Raw genomic sequence first — 6858 nt, 5'->3', positions numbered from 1 at the left:
GCTCCAATGCCGCACACTGGGGTCGACTGATCTAAGGTGCCAAGGTCTAAAGTGATCCAGTGGAAGCCTCCATCCCAGCAGACTGTTTATGCACACTTAGGCAGGTGCCTAGCTAGCCACCACAGCTCAGCAGGGTCTGAACTGGCCAGAGGGGATTGGGCAGAAACCTAGCCACCTGCCCCAACCCAGGGAGCCATTGCCACGAACTCTGGTGGAGTCTGACCAGCTTCCACCCAACAGGACTGAACTGGCCTGAAGGGATCTGAAGGGCAGAAGCCCAGACAACTCCCACAGTCCAGAGGGCGGTATCTGCTCTCTCAAGTGGGACTGAACCTAAGCCCCACAGCCTGGATGGATCAGGAAGAATCCTAGCCAATCTTCACAAGCCAACAGGGGTTCTGGCACTCTCGGGTAGAGAGAGCCTGGGGCCCCAAAGCCCCAGTGCCTGAGGGCAGGGTTTTCAAAGCCCAGCAAAAGGCAGGAGAACTGGCTTTTATCTATACTACCACCAACTGATGCTTGGGCTGCAGAGCACCAACACCAGCCTCTTCTGAGCCAATGGGGAGCCCAGGGTGTGAAGTAAAGTTCCCTGGAGCTGAAACCAGGTCACCTGGTACTAAGAGGAAAATTCATAGCACGAAATGCCTTCATAAAGAAGCTGGAAACATTTCATATAGGCAACTTAACAACACATCTGGAAGCCCTAGGAAAAAAGAAGCAGAAACACGCAAGAGGAGTAAATGTCTGGAAATAATCAAACTCAGGGTTGAAATCAATAAATTAGAAAAAAAAAGAATTCAAGAATAAACACAACCAAGAACTGGTTCTTTGAGAAAATCAACAAGATAGACAAATCATTAGCCAAAATAACTAAAAATCAACAAAATCAGAAATGAAAAGGAAGACATAACAACAGACACTGAAGAAATACAAAGAATCATAAGGTCCAACTTCAAAGGCTTGAATGCCACAAAATTTGAAAATCTAAGGGAAATGGACAGCTTTCTTGACAGCGAAAGTTGAATCAAGATTAGAAAAGCAAATTAAAGAATCCTATTTCTCCTACAGAAATAGAAGCTGTCATTAAAAGTCTACCCCCCCCCCCAAAAAAAAATCCCAGGGCCAGATGGTTTCCATGCAAAATTGTATCAGACCTTCAGAGAAGAGCTAATACCAATACTCTTCAAGCTACTCTACAAAATAGAAATAGATGGAACATTACCAAACTCATTCTATGAGGTCATAGTCACCTTGATACTTAAACACCACAAAGACTCAACAAAGAAAGAGAATTTCAGACAAATTTTTCTTATGAACATTGATGCAAACATACTCAATAAAATATTCACAAACTGAATACAAGAACACATCAAAGACACCATTCACCATGACCAAATATGCTTCATTCCAGGCATGCAGTGATGGTTCAATGTACAAAAATCCATCAATGTAATCCAAAATATAAACAAAACTGAAAGAAAAAAAACTACGTGATCATCTCCTTAGATGCAGAAAAAGCATTTGACAAAATCCAACACCCATTCATGTTTAAAGTTTTTGAGAGATTAGACATACAAGGCACATTCCTAAACATAATAAAGACTATATATAGCAAGCCAATAGCTGACATCAAATTAAATGGAGAGAAACTCAAGGAAATTCCTCTAAAATCAGGGACCAGACAAGGCTGTCCACTTTCTCCATATCTCTTCAATATAGTTCTTGAAGTTTTAGCCAGAGCAATAAGACAACAAAAGGAGATCAAAGCAATCCAAATGGGAAAGGAAGACATCAAATTATCCCTATTCACAGATGATATGATGGTGTACATAAGTGGTCCCCAAAATTCCACCAGAGAAGTTCTACAGCTGATAAACACCTTCACCAAAGTGGCTGGATATAAAATTAACTCAAAAAAGTCAGTAGCCTTTCTGCATACAAATGACAGTCATGCTGAAAAAGAAAGTAGGGGAACTACACCCTTCACAATGGCCACAAGCAAGATAAAGTATCTAGGAATAACTCTAACCAAGCAAGTGAAAGACTTGTTTGAAAAATAAAACCTTCAAATCCCCAAAGAAGGGACTGAAGATGACATGAGAAGATGGAAAGATCTCCCTTGTTCATGGATTGGGAGAATTAACATAGTAGAAATGGCCATCTTACCAAAAGCAACTTACAGATTCAATGCAATTCCTATCAAAATACCTACACATTTTTAAAGACATTGAAAGGCCAATTCTCAACTTCATATGGAAAAACAAAAAACCAAGAATAGCTAAAAAAATTCCTGTACAATAAAAGATCTCCCAGCAGAATCTCCATACCTGATCTCAAGCTGTACTATAGAGCAACAGTAATTAAAACAACATGGTAATGGCATAGAAATAGGTTGGTTGTCCAATGGAATCGAATTGAAGACTCAGAAAAAAATCCACCCACTAGGGACACTTGAGTTTTGACTAAGAAGCCAAATCTATTCAATGGTAAAAGGATAGGACCGTCAACAAATGGTTCTGATCCAACTGGATGTCCTACATGTAGAAAAAGGCAAGTAGATCCATATTTATTTCCATGGACAGAACTAAAGTCCAAGTGGATTAAAGACCTCAACATAAAGCCAGAGACATTAAATCTGTTAGAAGAAAAAGTGAGGAAGAGCCTGGAACACATTGGCACAGGAAACTTTCTGAACAGAACACCAACAGTCCAGGCTCTAAGTTCAACAATTAATAAATGGGGCCACATGAGGATGAGAAGTTTCTATAAGGCAGAAGACATTGTCAGCAGAAGAAAGTGACAGCCTACAGACTGGAAAAAGATCTTCACCAACTCTACATTTGAAAAAGGGCTAATATACAAAATATATAAAGAGCTCAAGAAATCAAACACCACCAAACCAAATAACACAATTAAGAAATGGGGCTCAGAACTAAATAAAGAATTCTCAACAGAGGACTATTAAATGGCTGAGAAACACCTAAAGAAATGCTCAGCGTCTTTAGTCATCAGAGAAATGCAAATCAATATGACTCTGAGATTCCATCTTACATGCCTCAGAACGGCTAAGATAAAAAAACTCAAGTGACAGCATATGCTGGTGAGGATGTGGAGAAAGGGGAACATTCCTTCATTGCAAGTGAGAGTGCAAACTTGTATGATGACTTTGGAAATCAATCTGGTGCTTTCTCAGAAAACTGGGAATAGGGCTACCTCAAGACCCAGCTATTGTACTCCTTGGAATATACCCAAAAGATGCTCCACTACACAACAAGGACATATGCTCAACCATGTTCATAGCAGCCTCTTCATAATAGCAAGAACCTGAAAATAACCTAGCTGTCTCTCAGTCAGAGAATAGATAAAGAAACTGGCCCATTTACACTATGGAATACTACTCAGCTATTAAAAACAAGGAAATCCTGAAATTTGCAGGCAAATGGATGGAACTAGAAATGATCATCCTGAGTGAGTTAACCTGGACCCAGAAAGATACACATGGCATATACTCACTTATAATTGGACACTATACCAACAGAGATGTCCGCTGAAAGTCTTCACTTAGCTAGAGATTGGGATCGATTCTGGGACTTCCTATTGGGACTCTAGGTGTGAGAGGTAAGGAAGAATGAGGAAATAGAATGACTCAGAGGGTCCAAGAAACCTACAAGAAGAAACCATTACGGCTAGCAGATCTGGACCCAGGTGAGTCACCTCAAACTACACACCAAACAAGGACAATGCATGCAGTAAACCTAGAACCCCTATCCAGATCTAGCCAATGGAAACCACATTCTCCACAATTGTGTAGAGAACAAGGACTGACTCAGACATGAACTTTGGTGCTCCCTATTTGACCACTTCCCCTTGGTGGGGAAATCCACTGACACTCAGAGGAAGAGTACGCAGGCTACCAGGAAAAGACACGATAGGCTGTGATCTTATAGTGGGGGATGGGTTCTCCTTCTGTCACAGACTTAGGGGAGGGGAATAGGATGAAGAGAGAGGGAGAAGGAATGGAAAGATACAAGTGAAGGGATAACAATTGAGATATAATCTGAATAAATTATTAAAATAAAAACTAAAAAATTTAAATAGACATATAACTTCTAGTGAAATAGAAGCAGCCATTAGAATTCTCCCAAGCACAGGGCCAAATAGTGTTAGTGCAGAATTCCACCAGACTTTTAAAGAGGAATTAAAGCCAATATGCCTTACAATACTCCACAAAATAGAAACAGAAGAAACACTGCCCAGAAATTTTATGAGGCCACAGTTACCTTGTTAAGTGAACCACATAAAAACTCAACAAAGAAAGAGAATTATAGACTGTTTCCCCATTATAATATAGAGGAAAAATCAGTAAGATATTTGAAACCAAATCTAAAAACACATCAAAAAGTTCATCCACTGTAATCAAGTAGGCCTCATTCCAGAAATGCAGGGATGGGTCAATATACGAAATTCAGTAAATGTAACCCATCATATAAACTGAAAGAAAAAAAGTCCCATGTGATTATCTCATTAAATTCAGGAAAGGCCTTTCAAAAAGTCAACACTTCTTCATGATAAAGGACTGTGGAGATTAAGTGTATAAGGGACATATCTCAACATAATAAAGGCAATTTACAGGAAGCTGACAACAACATTAACTTTAATGGACAGAAACTCAAAGCGATCCCATTAATATCAGCGATGAGATAAAGTTGCCCACTCACTCCATATCTATTCAATATAGTACTTGACATTTTATTTAGCGCAATAAAACAAGTGAAGGAGATCAGGTGTATAGAAATTAGAAAGGAAGATGTCAAAGTATCCTTGGTTGCAGGTAAAGTGGTAGTATACGTAAATGACCCTGATAATTCTACCAAGGAACTCTTACAGCTAATAAACAGTTTCAGCAAAGTAGCTGGATACAAGTTTAACTTTAAAGAAATCAATAGCTCTCCTATATACAGACAACAAATGGGCTGAGACAGAAATCAGGGAAACACTACCCTTTACAATAGCCACAAAAAATATAAAATATGTTAGGGTAACACTATCTAAGGAAATGAAAGACGTAGGATTAAAAACTTCAAGTTTTTGAAGAAGATATGAGAAGATAGAAAGAGATCCCATGCTCATAGAGCAGTAGGGTTAACCTAGTAAAAATGGCCATCTTACCAAAAGCAATCTACAGATTCAGTGTATCACTATCAAAATTCCAAGGCAGTTGTTTTAGAGACAGGGAAATTACAATTCTCTACTTTATAAGGAAAAACAAGATTCCAGAAAGTTAAAACAATACTAAACAACGAAGAAATAGCTGCAGGTCTCACCGTGCCTGATTTCAACTTGTACTACAGAGCTATAGTAATAAAAACTGCACAGTATTGGTATAGCAACAAACAGAATGATCAATGGATTTTAGTGGAAGACCCAGACATAAATCCACACACCTATGGGCACCTGATTTTTGATAAAGAAACCAGAAAGACAGACTGAAAGAAAAAAAAGGAAGCATCTTCAACAAATGCTGCTGGTCAATCTGAATTTCTGCATGAAGAAGAATGCAAATAGATTCATATTCATCACCCTGAATAAAAATGAAGTCAAAGTGGATAAAAGACTTCAACATAAAAGTTAATCTGGTGGAAGAAAAATGGTGAACAGTTTTGAATGGATTGGCACGTGAGACAACTTTCTAAGCAGAACATTGATATCACAAGCACTAAAATTAACAATTAATAAATAGAATCTCATGAAACTGAAAAGCTACTTTTAGGAAAACGACACTGTTCATGAAAGAGGTAGTCTATGTAATGGGAATATATATATAACCAATTCCATATCTGATAGAGGTCCTAATATCCAAAATGTGGAAATAACTCACAAAACTATATATCAACAAACAAAATAATTCAATTAAAAAAGAAAGTACAGATCTAAACAGAGAATTCTCAATAGAGGACTCTCAAATAGCTAACACAAAATGAAGAACCAAAGCTGCAGGGTCTCCATCACACAGGAAAAAAACAGGATATCCAAGAGGAGTCCTGGTGACGATCCAATATTGGTAGTGTAATAGAAGCCAGAGGCCTCAAACCAGACCATTAACTGATTGCAATGAACATTTACAAGCAAAGCTCTTTGGGCAGAAGTGTATACAGTATGACACACTGTGACACACCACAGCTTCCATGGAGAATTTCTTTTTAATTAAAATTTTCTTTATTTTCTTTGCGGGGAGGTTGCAAGGGTGGAGGGTGAATGAGGGATAGGGAGACGGGTGGGATTGGGATGCATGATGTGAAACTCACAAATAATCAACAGGAAGTTAAAAAAAAAAGAGTACAGCTCTAAACAGAATCACAAAGGCCAATAACAGTTAAATGTTCAACATCCTTAACTATTAGGGAAGTGCAAATCAAAACCACTTTGAGATTCCAGCTTAGACCTGTCAGAATGGCTAAGATCAATAACAGAAGAAGCAGCTCATGATAGCAAGGTACTGGAGCAAGTGAACAGTTCTCACACTTACACTGAAAGGGAAAATTTTTAATTAGCATTAAAGCAACCAGAACAGCAGAGCTCTCTAACTCATAAGTGCAGGTCAACAGGTATGCTAGCCCAAGGTCCCAGATGATAAGTCACAAAGAATGCGGAGATAGGAGACAAAAGGCCTACTGAGTGTTCCAGGGACCGGCTGGCCATAAAAGATAGGGAGAATACACAAGGACAAATTCCTGAGAGAAACAGGTACTGGACATGGTCGAGTGAGTAATGAGCCAAGACCCCCTCATCCGATCTTTTGGTGTCTGCTTAATCCTCCCCCCCCTTGAGGCCCGCACACAATGTTCCAGGTTTGAGTTT

Source organism: Acomys minous (assembly GCF_964271855.1).
Source record: "Acomys minous genome assembly, chromosome: 14".
Classification (NCBI taxonomy): domain Eukaryota; kingdom Metazoa; phylum Chordata; class Mammalia; order Rodentia; family Muridae; genus Acomys; species Acomys minous.
Note: the sequence above shows the minus strand (reverse complement) of the source record.